Source organism: Vulpes vulpes, chromosome 9 (assembly GCF_048418805.1).
Source record: "Vulpes vulpes isolate BD-2025 chromosome 9, VulVul3, whole genome shotgun sequence".
Lineage (NCBI taxonomy): Eukaryota > Metazoa > Chordata > Mammalia > Carnivora > Canidae > Vulpes > Vulpes vulpes.
The window spans coordinates 100,242,499-100,259,794 of record NC_132788.1 but is presented as its reverse complement, the minus strand read 5'-3'; the positions used below and the strand labels follow the sequence as shown (position 1 = coordinate 100,259,794).

The 17,296-nt window shown below is 40.5% G+C and overlaps 1 pseudogene; it reads left to right on the top strand.

Annotated features, from left to right (window-relative positions):
• Positions 1 to 13,644: 13,644 nt before the first annotated feature.
• On the top strand, positions 13,645 to 14,832 carry LOC112913286 (dnaJ homolog subfamily A member 1 pseudogene; annotated as a pseudogene).
• Positions 14,833 to 17,296: the final 2,464 nt, after the last annotated feature.

Sequence of the window (17,296 nt, the reverse complement as noted above, 5' to 3'; positions counted from 1 at the left end):
TTCTGAGATTCAAATGCCAGCTCCCCAGTTTCAACTGTGTAGCCTTGGGCAAGCCGTTGTTCCTCTCTAGCCTCAGTGCTTTCACCTATAAAATGGAAAGGATTACAGCGCTCAAAGGCTTGGCATAAGGATAATGTGTAAGGCCTGTAGAATGGTGGCCGCCCAATGTTACACAGCTAGTAGGCACAAGAGCTAAAATTTTAATCCCTGCTCTAAAGTCTACACTCTGGGCAAAACTTGAAGCTCCCCTCAGTTCTCTTAAATGAACGCAGGTTCCCCCCCACTGGTTGCCATTATTAACACTACACAAACACACACAAGAGTTATGGAACATAACTACCACAAATATAATGAGAATCAACTGTATTTGCAAAGGTGTAGGCAGGATAGAAAAAATCCTCAATGGAAAGCACAGTACCAAGGTGCTGGTAATTGTGGAGAGCCACCTTTGCCACTCCTAAATCTGAAGGGACAAGGTAATCGAAAGCAGCCAGCCTTGCAGTGCTGCCCTGTGGATGCTGGAGGAATTCATGCCCCTACCCAGCTCTCTCCATTGACCAGTGAGAACCAATAGAGACCAATAGAGAACTATTGGTTGAAGCCAACGACAAAAAAAGAACCCCTTAGGTGCAGTCCATATATCCTTTAGGGCTCAGAGCTGCCACCACCCTGTTGACTTTTGAGTCTCTTGCATTTCCTTCCTGGGGCTGGGAATCGTCCCTTTCCCTGCATCTTTGGACAAAGATCCATCAAGCCCCAAAACCTTGCATAGAGATGCAGATACTTCTTTTGCATACAATGTCTTACACTCTGGATTGCAATCTGCCACCCTCATTTTTGCTGATACAGCCCCAGCTTGGCACTCTGCTCACCCAGTATTCCACAACAGCGATTGCATAATCCCCTCTGTTGCCTCCAAGCTGAGATTTCAGTTACTGCCCCAGGTCACATCATGGGCACCCAGTAAGCCTCTCGGTGACACCATAAAGTGGGTGTCATCATATTATCGTGTCAGGGATTACACTTGTTATGATGAACACTGGGTGTTGTATGTAAGTGATGAATCATTAATTTCTCCTCCTGAAACCAATATTACACTAGAATTTAAATTCATGAGAACTAAAACTTGAAACAAAAAATAAAATAGGAAAAAATATTTCATCACTAAAAAAAAAAAAACAAGGAACTGAAACAGTAGTTTTTATCCAAAAGAGGTTGGATGAAAACAATTTCTCAATCAGAAGTAATTCTGCCCCCAACCAGGGACATTTGGCAATGTCTGGAGGCATTTTTGGTTGTCACAACTAAGGGCAAGGGGTCGGGGATGCTAAGTGTCCTGCAGTGTCCAGGGCAACAACCCCCACTATAACAAAGGATTACTTGGCTGAAAATAGTCAACTGTGTTAAGGTTGAGAAACTGTGGACTAAATTAAGTGCTTCTCAGAATCATCTTCAAAGTCAAAAAAATTTAACAGCTTTATTGAGGTATGATCGACAAATAAAAATTGTATATGTTCAAAAAGTACCACTTAATGTTTGATATACATATGTGTGATGAAATGATCATCATGATCAATCTAATATATCCATCACCCCACTTAGTTACCAATTTTCTTCTTCTTTTTTTTTTTTTTTTTTTGTATGTGGTGAGAACACTTAAGATATACCTTCTTTGAAAATTTCCAGTATATAGTATTGTTATTTACGGTCACCATACTGTGCACAAAATATCCAGAACTTATTCATCTTGCATAAGTAAAAGTTTGTATCCTTTGATCAACATCTCTTCCATGTCCTGTCTTCCCAGCCCCTAGCAACTGCCATTCTACTCTCTGCTTCTTTGGGTTTGTGAAGTCAAAAATTCTTGCAGATCGTGGAAGGAAATACAACATGTTGAGAGTAGTTATTTCATCCATCCTTCTTTCCATGTAGGGTGACATCCCAAAGTCCCATCATACTCCAGGACCTCTGGGTGATGCACAGTTTTCTCCATTAGGTCCAAATGCAGAGATTCATGGCCTTGTAGTCAGCAAACCAAACAGTAAATTATCTCCCCCATACACATCAAATAAGCAATGATGGGATTCAAATAGGAGAGTGAGGATTTAAGACCCTCATTAGTAAATGGAGGGGAAACAGTTGACACGGAGCAGCCCATGGTCATTAGCAAAGGACAAATCCTTCTGTGCAGAATATTAAAGATTCTTTCTCTGGGAATAGAGTAAGTTCCTTTTGTTCAAGAAAATTAAGAATTTTGTTTAAGGGCACATACAATTCTTGGATAAATCAGGCTCGGAGATCTAATACACAGTACAGTAATGACAGACAACAAAGCTATATTATAAAATCAAACTTGCTAAGGGAAAAGATCTTCACTGTTCCACCCCTAGAAGAAATGATAACTTGGTAATGTGACAGTGGTTAGCCAATGTGAGTTGGTTAGCCAATCACATTGCAATGCAAATGTATCAAATCAATATGCTCTATCCCTTAAACTTACATGAGTTATATGTCAATTTTATCTCAGTTTTTAATGGTAAAAAGAAAAACTCAGGAATAAATTTGAGAGCTGAGAATTTTTTTAACATACAAGAGAGTCTCACCTTCAGAGAACTAACTCTCAGAACCAATATTTGATATATATTTAAAAACTAACCCCACAAAAGTAAGGTTATTTTGTTCAATATTCTAATTGATGGGGTGAAATAGTGTTTCTTTTATTTTTTTCATGAGAGACACAGAGAGAGAGGCAGAGACATAGGCAGAGGGAGAAGCAGACCCCATGCAGGGAGCCCGATGTGGGACTTGATCCCAGGACTCTGGAATCACACCCTGAGCTGAAGGCAGATGCTCAACTGCTGAGCCACTGAGGCATCCTGAAATAGGTTCTTAATTGTGGTTGTATGTAGGGATCAGCATTGCAAAAATTTCAAGAGTACATTGTTTTCTTTTAAGGAGTCAGCGACGTATGGTTGTATTAGTTATCTACTGCTATGTAACAAATTATCCCAAAATTCAGTGGCTTGAAATAACATTATTCCTCAGTCTTCTGTTATAGGGTCTCTCACAAAGCTGAAGGCAAGATGTAACCTGGGGTTCTGGTTTCATCTGAAAGCTCTACTGGGAGAGGCTCTGCTTCCAGACTTACTCACCAAGTTATGGCAGATTCAGTTCTTCACAGGCTCTTGGCCACATGGGCCTCTCCAACATGGCAACTCATATCATCATAGTGTGAAAAATAAGACAAATGAGACAAGTCAAAGACAGCAAAAGTCACAGTCCTTTCGCAACCTGATCTCAGAAGTGACATCCCATCACTTTCATCATATTCTACTCATTAAAACATGTCACTTGGTCCAGCCTACACTGAAGGTGAGTAGGTTACACAAGGAAGTATATACCAAGAGGTGGAAACTTTTGCCAGTAATGTCAGAAGCTGCCTACCACAGGGCCCAAAATTTAATCCATTTGAGGATTGTTAAGCAAAACTACTGAAAAACTTAGGAAAAGACAAGGTGCAATTTTGGAGTGGTTTTCTCAGGATGCAAGGTGTTTTTTGGACTATGACATGATGCATGTATTTAGCCATGATGGAAATTTGGATAAGCTAAGGATAGATTGAAAGTTTCACTTTCCCACTTCATTCTTTTCTTTTGGAGAAATTTCTTTGTCCGATCCTCCATGATTTCTCACTTTCTCTCAGCAAAGGTCTTCCTTGTTCATTTTTCTCTAAAAATATATTTTAGGTGGACATAAGAAATGGAACCTTGAGGAAGGAGCATGCAGATTTCAAAGTTTACTTCCTGCCAGTATCAACTTAGAGCCAGAGATGTTTCGGGGTTGGAACAATCACAGGCTTTTTGATAGAAGCCATGCTTGTAATTTTTTCAATAATAGATTTTTTTTCCAAAAAGTGAGTAGCCTTTCAGTCTATTGATTTCTGGTCAGTTCCATCTGTCATAAATAACCATAGCCACAAGTTCATCCAAATATACTTAATATGCTTAAAAATTCTAGATGACATCTCTCTCTTTCTCTCTTTCTTGAAACTCTCCTTCAGGAGAGCTTTCTATCTTACATCCCCAATGTTGGCAACAATCACCACTATCTAGCTCCAAAACCCTTTACCACCCCAAGATAAAACTCCATGCCCATTAAACAGTCACTCCTCATCCACCTCCCCCAGCCCCTGACCACAACCACTAATCTACTTCCTGTCTTTGCCTATTCTGGACATTTCATGTAAAAGATATCATACAATATGAGACCTCCTGTGTCTGACTTCTTTCACTCAGCACATTTTTTCCTTTTTCTGTTTACACACTGGCTGACCATTCTGAGTCTGTCTCTTGTTTTAACAGGACTATGCTGACAACAGCAGGAAGCAGTAAACACACTCCAAAATTCAAAATTTTTTAGACCATTTCCTCTAGAGCTACAGGCTCTGCCCATGTTGTAATCAACAATCTTATCAAGTTTTAACATAGCAAAACATGAGCTACCAACTTTCCAGCACGTGTCCATGTGTCCTACCACTTCCTGCTAAGCCAGATTTTCTCACTTGTGGCACTGTTGACATTTGGGGCCTGATCCTTCTGTGCATTACAGGGCTTTCCTGTGTATTATAGGATATGTAGCAGCATCCTTGGCTTAGTAGATGCCAATAATATCTCCCATCAACTCAAGACAACCTAAAATGTTTCCAGACTTTGCCAAATGTCCTGGGGGAAAGGAGTAGAATTGCTGAATCATCCCTGATTGAAAATCTCTACACTTAGCCAATGTCATATATTTGCAGTTCTGGTACAAAATTTTGCAATCTCCTGGTACTAAATTCTGCTTTTGTTATGATATAGATAAGATTTTTAAAACACATAAACCCAGAGCACCTGGGTGGCTCAGTCAGTTAGGCATCTGCCTTCAGTTCCTGTCATGATCCCAGGGTCCTGGGACCAAGTCACATGTCAGGCTCTCTGCTCAGCTGGGAACATGCTTCTCCCTCTCCCACTCCCCCTACTTGTGCATTCTCTCTCTCTCTCTCTCTCTCTCTCTAATAAGTAAAATCTTTAAAGAAAGATAAAATAAGTCCAGTATAACAGAGTAGCAAGGTAAACAATATTTTGGCTAATGAGATGTAAGTAGAAATGATATATGTATTATCCCTCCTTCCCTTAAAGAAAAGGAATATTCTCTCCCCTTCCCCCTTTCCTTTTTTCTGCAAACTGGAATGTAGGATGTGATGATGGGAGCTGGAACAGCCATTTGGGTCCACTAAATGAAAGCTGCATATTGAGGGAAACCTAGCAACAAAAAGAGTATAGCTCCCTGGCTGCTGAGTTTCTGTTCCAGCTCTGAACCATCTATTTCTATTTTTATGTGAAAAAAAAATGAACTTTTATTTCTTAAGCCAGTTATAACAGCCACACTATATATTTTTAAAATATATATATAATACCTTTTGGTTCCTACTTTGTGCTAGAATGAGAAGTCCAGGGCCCCCTATGTCTCTTTTTTCTATCTACCACTGAGCAGCTATCTCCTCCCACCTCCCCAAGTTGCTTACCACCTCGACTCTTACATGTCCCTGCAAATCATCATATCTTTATTTGGCGAAAACTAGCATGAGACTTAATGATCCCTGTTTTCTGGGGTAAGCTCTGAGTGTCAGGTGGCCTAGAAATGGCAGACCCATCTTACCCTGAGAAGTCGCTTCCTTGGGGATCCCTGGGTGGCTCAGTGGTTTAGTGCCTGCCTTTGGCCCAGGGTGTGATCCTGGAGTCCTGGGATCAAGTCCCACATTGGGCTCCCTGCATGGAGCCTGCTTCTCCCTCTGCCTGTGTCTCTGCTTCTCTCTCTCTCATGACTAAATAAATAAAATCTTTAAAAAAAAAAAAAAGAAAGAAAAGAAGTCGCTTCCTTTTATACTGCAAAAAGTAGTAAAGAACGTAGACACTGGAGTCAGATATCAGTTCAAACCCTGGGGAAGCCAAGTATTCACTGAGAAACCTTGGCCAACTTATTTAACCTCTCCATGCCTCAGTTTCTCCAACATACAAAACTGTTCATAGTAACAGTTCTTACTTCACAGGCTTATGAGAATTCAATAAAATGATATAAAGTGCTCAGGAGAGTGCCTGGCACACAGTGAGCACTCCATAAAAAAGACAAATTTTGACCTGAGTAATTTAAGTGTCATAAAGGAGTGGAACAGGGCACCTGGGTGATAGCTGACTCTTGATTTTGGCTCAGGTCATGATCTCAGGGTCATGAGATCAAGCCCCATGTCACACTGAGTGTGAAGCCTGCTTGAGATTCTCTCTCTCTCCCTCTTCCTCTGTCCCTCCCCAACCACTCAACCTTGCTATCTTTAAAAAAAAAAAAAAGTAAAACAAGGTGTGATGTGTACATAAAACTAGGAAGACCCTATCTGTAAGAGAGAAGGCAGGTCAGGAAAGATTGCCCTAAAGAAGCTGACATTAAAGCTGTCACCTGAAAAATGAACAAGAATCAGTCATGTTTTAAAAAGAAGAATGGGAAAGAATGTTCCAGAAAAAAATGAACAGTCCTGAGGCAAGAACGAAAACATATGAAATAGCAAGTGTTGGCAAAGATGTCAAGAAAGGGGAATCCTCATGTACTGTTGATGGGAATATAATCTGGTGCACCCACTATGGAGAACAGTATGGAGGTTCCTCAAAAAATAAAAATGGGATTACCATACAACCCAGCAATTCCACTTCTGGGTATTTATCTGAAGAAAATTAAAACACTAATTAAAAAAGATACATGAGCCCCTACATTCATTGCAACAGTATTTACAATGGCCAAGATATGGAAGCAACCTAAGTGTCCGTCAGTAGATGAGCAGATAAAGAAAATATGTTTTACATATATATAAATATAACAAAACATATATATATAAAATATAATAAAACATATACGTTATATATAACATATATATAAAACATATATATAAATACACACACAAAGGAATATTACTTCGCCATAAAAAAGAATGAAGTCTTGCTATTTGTGATATTATGCATGAACCCAGAGGGTATTAATCAGAGAAAGACAAACACGGTATGATTTCACTTATATGTGGAATCTAAAAAACAAAACAAAATAGAAACAGACTCCTAAATGCAGAGAACAAAGTGGTAATTGGCAGTAGGGAGAGGGATGAGGGAGAGAGGTGAAATATATAAAGAGGATTAAGTGGTGCAAACTTCCAGTTATAAAATAAGTCCCAAGGAGATAGTGTAGGAAATATAGGAAAATAATAACTGTGTAGTGACAGATGGTTAACTTAATCTATCATAGTGATCATTTTGTAATATATAAAAATATCAAACCACTATGTGGTAACCTGGAACTAACATCATATTACATATCAAAAAAAATAGATTTGGGGATAAGTTTACCAACAAAGATCTGGCATTTTATGAGAGAGGGAGAGAGAGAGAGAGAGAGGAGAAAGGAGGAAGAGAGGGAAGGAGGGAGTTAGAAAATGGTACATCTGGGAAGCTGAAAAATATTTTTAGGATGGTGGTCAATGAGGCTGGAGAGGGGGCCGGGGACCCAATGTGGCAGACGAGATTCTGATGTGAATGTGGTCCAGATGCCTTGTCCCTTGTACAAATTTAGTCTGGGACCTCCCTCTTCTTCTACATATGCCTTATTGTTCTCCTCACATGTTCTCTGTTGGAAAGTCCCTTTCTTCCATGAAGAATCTCATTAGCAGCTAAAATTAACAACACAAGAAACAAAAGGTGTCAGAGAGGATGTGGATAAAGGGGACCCCTCTTACGTTGCTGGTGGGAATGCATACTGGTGCAGCCAATCTGGAAAACAGTGTGGAGGCTCCTCAAAAAGTTAAAGATAGAACTACTCTATGATCCAGCAGTCATACCACTAGGTACTTATCCAAAGGATACAAAAATACAGATTAGAGAGGATATAAGCTCCCTGATGTATAGGGCATCCTTATCAACAATAGCCAAACTATGGAAAGAGCCCAAATGTCCATTAACTGATGAATGGATAAAGAAGATGTGATACATAAATACAATGGAATATTACTCAGCCATCAAAAAGAATGAAATCTTGGGACGCCTAGGTGGCTCAAGGGTTGAGCATCTGCCTTTAGCTCAGGTTGTGATCCCAGAGTCCTGGGATCAAGTCCTGCATCAGCCTTCCTGCAAGGAACCTGCTTCCCCCTCTGCATATGTCTCTGCCTATGCTTCTGTGTCTCTCATGAATAAATGAATAAAAGCCTTAAAAAATGAATGAAATCTGCCAGTTGCAACAACTAGATAGAACTAGAGGGTATTATGCTAAGTGAATTAAGTCAGTCAGAGAAAGACAAATATCACATGGTCTCATTCATATGTGGAATTTAGGAAAGAAAACAGATGAACATATGGAAAGAGGGAAAGAAAAAAAAGGAGAGATGGAAACAAACCACAAGAGACTCTTAACAATAGGGAACAAACTGAGGGTTTCTTGAGAGGAAGAGGGCAGGGGGTAGGCTAGATGGGTGATGGGTATTAGGAGGGCACTTATTATGATGACCACTGGGTGTTGTATGTAAGTGATGATTCACTGAATTCTACTCCAGAAACCAATATTGCAATGTATGTTAACTAACTAAAATTTAAATTAAAAAAAGTAATCTCATTAACACTGATGGAAAATTCTGCAATCTATCAGCATACTTGAGTGCTCAAGTACTGTCAGGATCAGCAACCCTGAGTACCCAATCTTTATCAACAGATTTCTAAAGAGGTTCCCTCCCTCCAGGATACTTACAAAGTGCCTGATCTAATGCCTTATGAATTGGGGAAAGGCTTCTCTGGGTTTGCTTTGAGTAATCTTGGAGTTGCATATATCTCTGAGTCCTGCCACTTGCAAGAACTGAAGGTCAGAGTGGGAATCTTTTTCCATTTAATTTGAAGGAAAATGTATGCTTTAGGATAGGAGTCTGCAGGGCCAGGCCCTGCCTCTGGATCCATTCCCATCTTGGACCATTCCTCCTTCATTCCTCTCCTGTGGCTTCTCCGCCAGCCCAGTGCCTTTTGTTCTCATTGATTCTCTCTACCTGAGCCATTCTTTCTCACTCCCCCAACTTGACCTCACACCTCTATCCAGAAGACACCCGCTCAAGCATGTCCCTTCATCAGGGAAGCCTTCCCAGATTCCTTAGTAGTCTTGGCTGGGTCTCGAGTTCTCCTCGAATCACACTTCTCTCCTTCCACACACTTATCTTAATGAATCATATATTCATTAGTGTGATTGTTTTACAGGTATCCCCCACTTTTCAAAAGCTCACGTTATACCACCTCACTTTTAGGAAAGATCTACATCAGTACCTGTTTCTGATAATTAAGAGAAATTTGAAGATGATTTCTGCTTTTACGAGAAAAAGACAAAAAATGAAAGCATTCAGCATTTGTTTTGCAGGGAGCAGTTATAGAGGCACCACATGCACCGAGTGGTGTGAGTATCCCCACTAAGCTCCTTCCCTGGTGACTGCTCTCAGCAACTCTGCATCAAGCCGCCAGACCTTTGAACCGTGTCTGTGAACATCTGGGCTTTATCTCAATTTATTTTGTGCATCCGTTAGCGAGACCTGTTGTAAGGTGTCAGAAAAGCTTAAGAGAGGTTATTTTGGGGTTCTGTGAATGCTCAAAAACTTTTCTATATGAATTAATAGTAATTGCATCTTCATTTTATGGCATTTGAGCTCAAGAAAGCTTTCAGAGGAGTGCTCTGCTTTGGGAGAGTGGGAGACACCTGTTAATGACTGTCTCCACTGAGTAAATGTAAAGTCCAGGACAGTATGGACCATATCTAACTTTTCTCCATTATATTCACCATGCCTGAGACATAGTAGGCAGTTAATAAATGTAGCAGGAAGGAGAGAAGGAAGGGAGGGAGAGAAAAAAGGAAATAAGGAAGTCCTACCTAAAAATGCCCTGCCCCCGGTGTGGGAGAAAAAAAAAAAAAAAAAAACACTTTCTGTGTAACACCATTAAGCCTCTTTCCAGAAGAAGTGGCTCTTGTCCACAATCAGGAGACCTTCACAAGGCCAGCATTTGGAAGACCTTATTTCACACAGACATTTTCCACTTGCAATAGAAAGGCCCTCAGAAGGCCTTGATAGCTCACCAATAGATTCTCCCTTGAGATTCAAGATGTCTTATCAATTGACATGTAGCTGGCCGCATCAGGACTTCAGCTCCGTGAGAAATGGCTTTGTGTGGCCAATCCTATCATAATCCCTCTTCCAACAGTAAGTTTCCACACACTTGCCGGGATGCTCTCTCACTCATTCATTCCCATCTCTTTCCTCACTCATTTCTAAACGCAAAAACTTGTTTGTGCTCTCCACTGCAAGAGTAACCACCATTGCCAATTTTGCTTGTTCACAGCAGTAATACATTATAATTATTCTTTTATCTGCATCTTGTGCCTCATTAATAGCACAACTTATAGCCATCATTAATTGCTATTAAGTCATTGCATCCCACAGCAGTGTGAACCAGGTCTCTTCCCAGCAAACGTGACTCAGCCCATTGATAGTATCAATTTGTGGCCACCTCCTTCCCCTTTTCTATGCTCCACCCTCATTATGAAAAACACATACGGTGCACACACCATGAAGCTTCCAAAACATCAACTGGCTGACCAGAGCCAATCTCCTCATGTGCAGTGAAGAGGCAGGTGTTCCAGGGTGTGTCAGGGTCTTGTCCAGGTCTCACATCAGCTAGTGGAAATCTGTTAGGTATCTGCAGCCACTGTCTAGGTTGTGGATATTGGCCATCTCAACTAGAACTGATGTTGGAGACAAAGAGGTGAATCTAAGAGGTATTCAGGAAGTAAAATCAGGTATTTTCTAAATAACAGACACTTTTTTAAGTGCTTGAATATATAAACTCCTTACAACATTCAAGCAAGATGAATGTTATTGCCTCTTCTTCACAGACATGGAAACTGAGCCTCCAAGAGATTATACTATTTAAGTCACTACGTCAGGTTCCAACCCAGACAGACTGATTCTGAAACCTGTGTCTTTTGCCATTATGCTATTGTGACTCCTGCTCAATTATCTGCTTGCTATAAAGTGAAGATTGCCCACTTATTTGCATCCTTTCTCCTGCACCCCCTTACACATGTGCACCTGCGCACACACGCGCACACACATCTACATCAAATTGGCAGGGATGAGAGCAACTGAGACTTGTAAATATCCACAGGTGGACTAGACCAGAGAACTTGGCCATGCACAATGGGTTCACTCAATCAAGGTCAGAGAAAGAACTGTTTTTGTTGCCAGACCTGCTTCAAGTCACCCTAAGCAGTTTGGCCTAGCTCATTTATCTTGCTGAGCTCACATGACCTTCTTAGGCCAGACTCAGGGGAGTAGGCAAGCCCTTCTTTGATTTCTTTTTCATTGATCTGAACCTTGAATCATGAAGGGAAGAAAATAAGAGGCCTTGGGAGCCTAAGAGAGCTGCCTTCTGTGTTTAACTTACTTAACTTTTCTAAACCTCAGTTTTTTCTGTGCAGTTTCAAAGTTGTTGTCAGAATCAGAAATCCCATTCTTTAAATGCTCCGAGTGAGTGCCTGAGAAATGGCAGCCGAACACCTGGGTTCTCCGTTGTATTGCAAGCTCAGTGACTCATAAAACTTTGATACATTCGGGAGGGAAGGAATGCCTGGAGCACATGGGAGTCTTCCCAGACTGTGGCCAACAAAATCCTGCATGACGAGATGCCAGTCTCATCTTGTTGGGCGCCTGGGGGTTGTTTACCCCTCAAGGGAGACTGGAATGACAAGAAGTTGCCAGGTCTTTGAGCAATACCACCTTCTTTCATCACCAGGAGATCTCATTGCTGCAGTCCTGACACAGGCAAAGGGGGCCCCAAAGAGGTCAGGATGTGCAGTTCAAATGGAACCACGGGCTAGTTGAGAATAAAGGATTTCTGGAGGAAGGGGGAATGGAGGGATAGGGCAATTGGGTGACGGGCACTACGGAGGGCATTTGATATGATGAGCACTGGCTGTATGGAAGTGGTAAATCACTTGTACAGCTAAAACTAATATTACACTGTATGTTAACTAACTGGAATTTAAATAAAAACATTTTTAACAATGGCTCCAATGGCTAAGCATCCAACTCTTGGTTTTGGCTCAGGTCATGATCTTGGGGTCATGAGATCGAGCCCCCAGTAGGTCTCTGTGCTCAGCAGGGAGTCTGCTTGAGATGCTCTCTCCATCCTGCTCTGCCCCTACCCCTATCCATGCTCTAAATAAATAAATAAATAAATAAATATTTAAAATCTTTAAAAATAAATAAAATTTAAAATAAAAATAAAAGACCCAAGGGGGGAAAAAAACAATAAAAACCCCAAACAAGGAAAGGGCTCTATTGCTACAAAAATGGATTCATGTATGTGCCCAGGGGTGAACAGTCTTTGGGTACATGGTCATTCTCTGGCTGTGTATAGAGGCAGAATGTTGCCACTTCCCTGTGAATCTACAGGAAAATGATCTCCAGGAAAGATGTGCACGTTCAGTGAAGGATCTCACCTCACTTTTCTGCAAAACAGTCCAAAAGACTGAGAAGTATGGGGACTGAGCGCCTCACCTACATCTGCCTGTGAAATAAGTCCATTTAAGGTCTGGGATGTCATTGTCCACTGTGATTATGAACCATATCAACCTACACCTGTATTGATTGAAACTCAGTAAGGCAGTGTTTCCAAGCTTTGCTCCATGTCATGGTCATCTGGGGTTTTTAAAAATTCTGTGGCATCACACACTGTGTGCCTTTTTGTGTCTGGCTGTTTTCACTTGAGGGTAATGCTTTCAAAGTCCATCCATCCTGTAGCAAATACAGAGCTTCATTCTTTTTATGAATACTATCCTATTGTATGGATACATCACATATCATTTATGTATTCATCCATTGATGAACATTTGAGTTACTTCCATCTTTTGGCCACTGTGAATAAGAATAAACAAATTTACAGAGACAGAATTAATTCAGAGTGATGGTTGCAAGGGCGGGGAGAAAGGGAAAATGAACTGCTTAATGGGTATGGGGTTTCAATTTGATGTCTGGAATTAGATGTGACCACTGCACAACATTGTAAATGTACTTAATGCTACTGAATTATACCTTTTTAAATGGTTACAATAAAAAAATTTTAATAAATTAATAAGTATAATCTTGCAAAAAAAGGTTTTTTTGTATATTTTTTATTGGAGTTCGACTTGCCAACATATAGTATAACACCCAGTGCTCATCCCATCAAGTGCCCCCCTCGGTGCCCATCACCCAGTCACCCCATCCCCCCCTCCCCCCCGCCCACCTCCCCTTCCACTACCTTGTTCGTTTCCCAGAAAAAGATTTTATTTTTTTTAAGTAGGCTCCTCACCCAGCCTGGAGCCCAACACAGGACTTGAACTGAGGACCCCAAGATCAAGACCTGAGCTGAGATCAAGAGTTGTATGCTTGGGAACTTTCCAGAAGGTTCAGTGAGACGCGGAGGAGCGGCGGCTGCCCGAGCTGCGCCCAGCAACGCGCTCCTTCCCGCTCCCCCACACCGGCCTCGGCCCTCTCACCGGCGGTAGAAAATGGTGAAAGAAATCACTTACTATGATGTTTTGAGGGTCAAACCCAATGCCACCCAGGAGGAATTGAAAAAGGCTTAGAGGAAACTGGCCTTGAAGTACCACCCTGATAAGAATCCAAACGAAGGAGAGAAGTTTAAACAGATTACTCAAGTTTATGAAGTGCTCCCTGATGCAAAGAAAAGGAAATTATTAGACAAAGGAGGAGAACAGGCAATTAAAGAAGGTGGAGCTGGTGGTGGTTTTGGCTCCCCCAGGGACATCTTTGATATGTTTTTTGGAGGAGGAGGCAGGATGCAGAGAGAATGGAGAGGTAAAAATGTTGTATATTAGCTCTCAGTAACCTTAGAAGATTTATATAATGGTGCAACAAGAAAACTAGCTCTGCAAAAGAATGTGATTTGCGATAAATGTGAAGGCAGAGGTGGTAAGAAACGAGCAGTCGAATGTTGTCCCAACTGCCGAGGTACTGGAATGCAAATAAGAATTCATCAGATAGACCTGGAATGGTTCAACAAATTCAATCTGTGTGCATGGAATGCCAGGGCCATGGGAAACGGATCAGTCCTAAAGATAGATGTAAAAGCTGCAACGGAAGGAAGATAGTTCGAGAGAAGAAGATTCTAGAAGTGCATATTGACAAAGGCATGAAAGACGGCCAGAAGATATCATTCCATGGTGAGGGAGACCAAGAACCAGGACGGGAACCAGGAGATATTATCATTGTTTTAGATCAGAAGGACCATGCTGTTTTTACTCCACAAGAAGATCTTTTCACGTGTATGGATATACAGCTGGTTGAAGCCCTGTGTGGCTTTCAAAAGCCAATATCTACTCTTGACAACCAAACCATCGTCATCACCTCTCATCCAGGTCAGATTGTCAAGCATGGGGATATCAAGTGTGTGCTAAATGAAGGCATGCCAATTTATTGTAGACCATATGAGAAGGGTCGCCTAATCATCGAATTTAAGGTAAACTCCCCGAGAATGGCTTTCTCTCTCCTGATAAACTTTCTTTGCTGGAAAAACTGCTACCTGAGAGGAAGGAAGTAGAAGAGACTGATGAAATGGACCAGGTAGAACTGGTGGACTTTGATCCCAATCAGGAAAGACGTCGCCATTACAATGGGGAAGATATGAGGATGTTGAACATCATCCTAGGGGTGGTGTTCAGTGTCAGACCTCTTAATGGGGCCAGTGAATAACACTGCTGCTGGCATTTTATACGCAGTAGTGGATGAGTGAAGGACAATAATCAAAGCTCACTACTTGCTATTGTTTTTGTTTTAATATTCAACTATAGTAGTGTTTTAAAAGTTAAATGAAGAAAAAATAAAATAAAATAAAATAAATAAAAGCTAAATGGAGAATGAACTCAAATATAAAAGCTCTGACTTTTCCCTGTATGTATGATGACTTCAGTGTGCAAGATAAGTTTAATACTGCAAAAACTACTTTTAAAAAAATCTCCCCTAGCATTTGTTAGGCCATACCTTGTAATTGATTGCAGCTCTATGTATATGAAACAGTTCAGACTGAAATGCTAGGTGTATGTATTGACTTCAGTGTATGATCCTTAATTGTTAAGCTATGAAGTTAAAACTTGTATTTAATTGGCAGTCAGACAAAGAATTTATTAATTTGTAGACAAGTGTAGGTCTGTAGTTATGTTAAGTGGGATTCATTGTGATACCTCTGCATTTTATTGCCTCAACTGTTACTTGAAGATGGCATGCTATGTAATTTGGCCTGTGGTATCAGTGATAGAAAGGATACCTCTCTAAAGAAGGGATTTATCATATGCTGCTGCTTGAGGGCTTGCACTTGTAGAATTGCATTCCCTTCTGCTGTGCCATCTTTTAAAAAAAAAAAAAATATATATATATATATATATATATATATATATATATATATATATATATATATACAGTCCTGGTTATACCTTTTCTCCTTGTCTTTGGACCATGATAAACTTCAGAGTAGTGACTTCGGGAGCAGGGTAACTAGAGTGAGGAGACATTTACATGGAGAAGTTAATTTGCATGTATGAGACTGGAAGGTGTCTTCTAGGTATGTGATAGGCTTACTTTAAACCATTTAACTTATGCTCCGAAGTAACTGTAATTTCATGTTGGTAGTATAGCAAATTATGATGAATAGCTTTAATTGTATGTTTAAAAGTCATGTTCACAAGCTTAAATCTGGAATCAGAATTAAGCAATTGAAATGTATGAATGTCTCCTTAATATACTGATTACAAAGCATTTCCAATGTGTCAAAAAAAAAAAAAAGTTGGATGCTTAACAAATGGAGCCGCCCAGCACCCTCAAAAGGACTTTAAAATAATAATAAAATGGTCATACTGATAAAATGTTATGATATATATTTCCTGAGCCTCACTAAATCAGTTCTCTGGGAATGGGAGCCAAGCACTGGTATTTTTTAATTTAAATTCAATTAGCCAACATATAGTACATCATTAGTTTCAGATCATTAGTTTCAGATTGAACATCAGTTCAATAATTTATCAGTTACACATAACACCCAGTGCTCATCACATCACGTGCCCTCTTTAATACCCATCACCCAGTTACTCCATCCCTCCACCCACCTCACCTCTAGCAACCCTTAGTTTGTATCCCAGAGTTAGGAGTCTCTCATGGTTTGTCTCCTCTCTGATTTCTTCCCATTCAGTTTTCCTCCCTTCCTCTATGATTCTCTGCACTGTTTCTTATATTCTATATATGAGTCAAACCATATAATTATCTTTCTTTAATTGACTTATTTCACTCAGCATAATATCCTCCAGTTCATTCATGTTTGTGTTAATGGTAAGTATTCATCCTTTCTAATGGCTGAGTAATATTCCATTGTATATATACCACATCTTCTTTATGCATTCATCATCTCAGCTCCTTCCACATTTAGTCTATTGTGGACATTGCTGCTATGAACATTGGGGAGCAAGTTCAATAAGATCACTACATTTGTATCTTTGGAGTAAATACCCAGTAGTGCAATTGCTGGATCATAGGGTAGCTCTATTTTTAACATCTTGAGGAACCTCCACGCTGTTTTTCCAGAGTGACTATACCAGTTTGCATTCCCACCAGCAGTGTAAGAGGGTTCCTCTTTTGGTGCAGCCACTCTGGAAAACTGTGTGGAGGTTCCTAAAAGAGTTAAAAATAGACCTGCCCTACGACCCAGCAATTGCACTGCTGGGGATTTACCCCAAACATACAGATGCAATGAAATGCTGGGACACCTGCACCCCGATGTTTCTAGCAGCAATGTCCACAATAGCTAAACTGTGGAAGGAACCTCGGTGTCCATCAAAAGATGAATGGATAAAGAAGATGTGGTCTATGTACACAATGGAATATTCCTCAGCCATTAGAAACGACAAATACCCCCCATTTGCTTCGACATGGATGGAACTGGAGGGTATTATGCTGAGTGAATAAGTCAATCGGAGAAGGACAAACATTATATGGTCTCATTCATTTGGGGAATATAAATAATAGTGAAAGGGAATAGAGGGGAAGAAATGGGTAGGAAATATCAGAAAGGGTGACAGAACATGGAAGACTCCTAACTCTGGGAAACGAACTAGGGGTGGTGGAAGGGGAGAAGGGCAGAGGGTGGGGGTGACT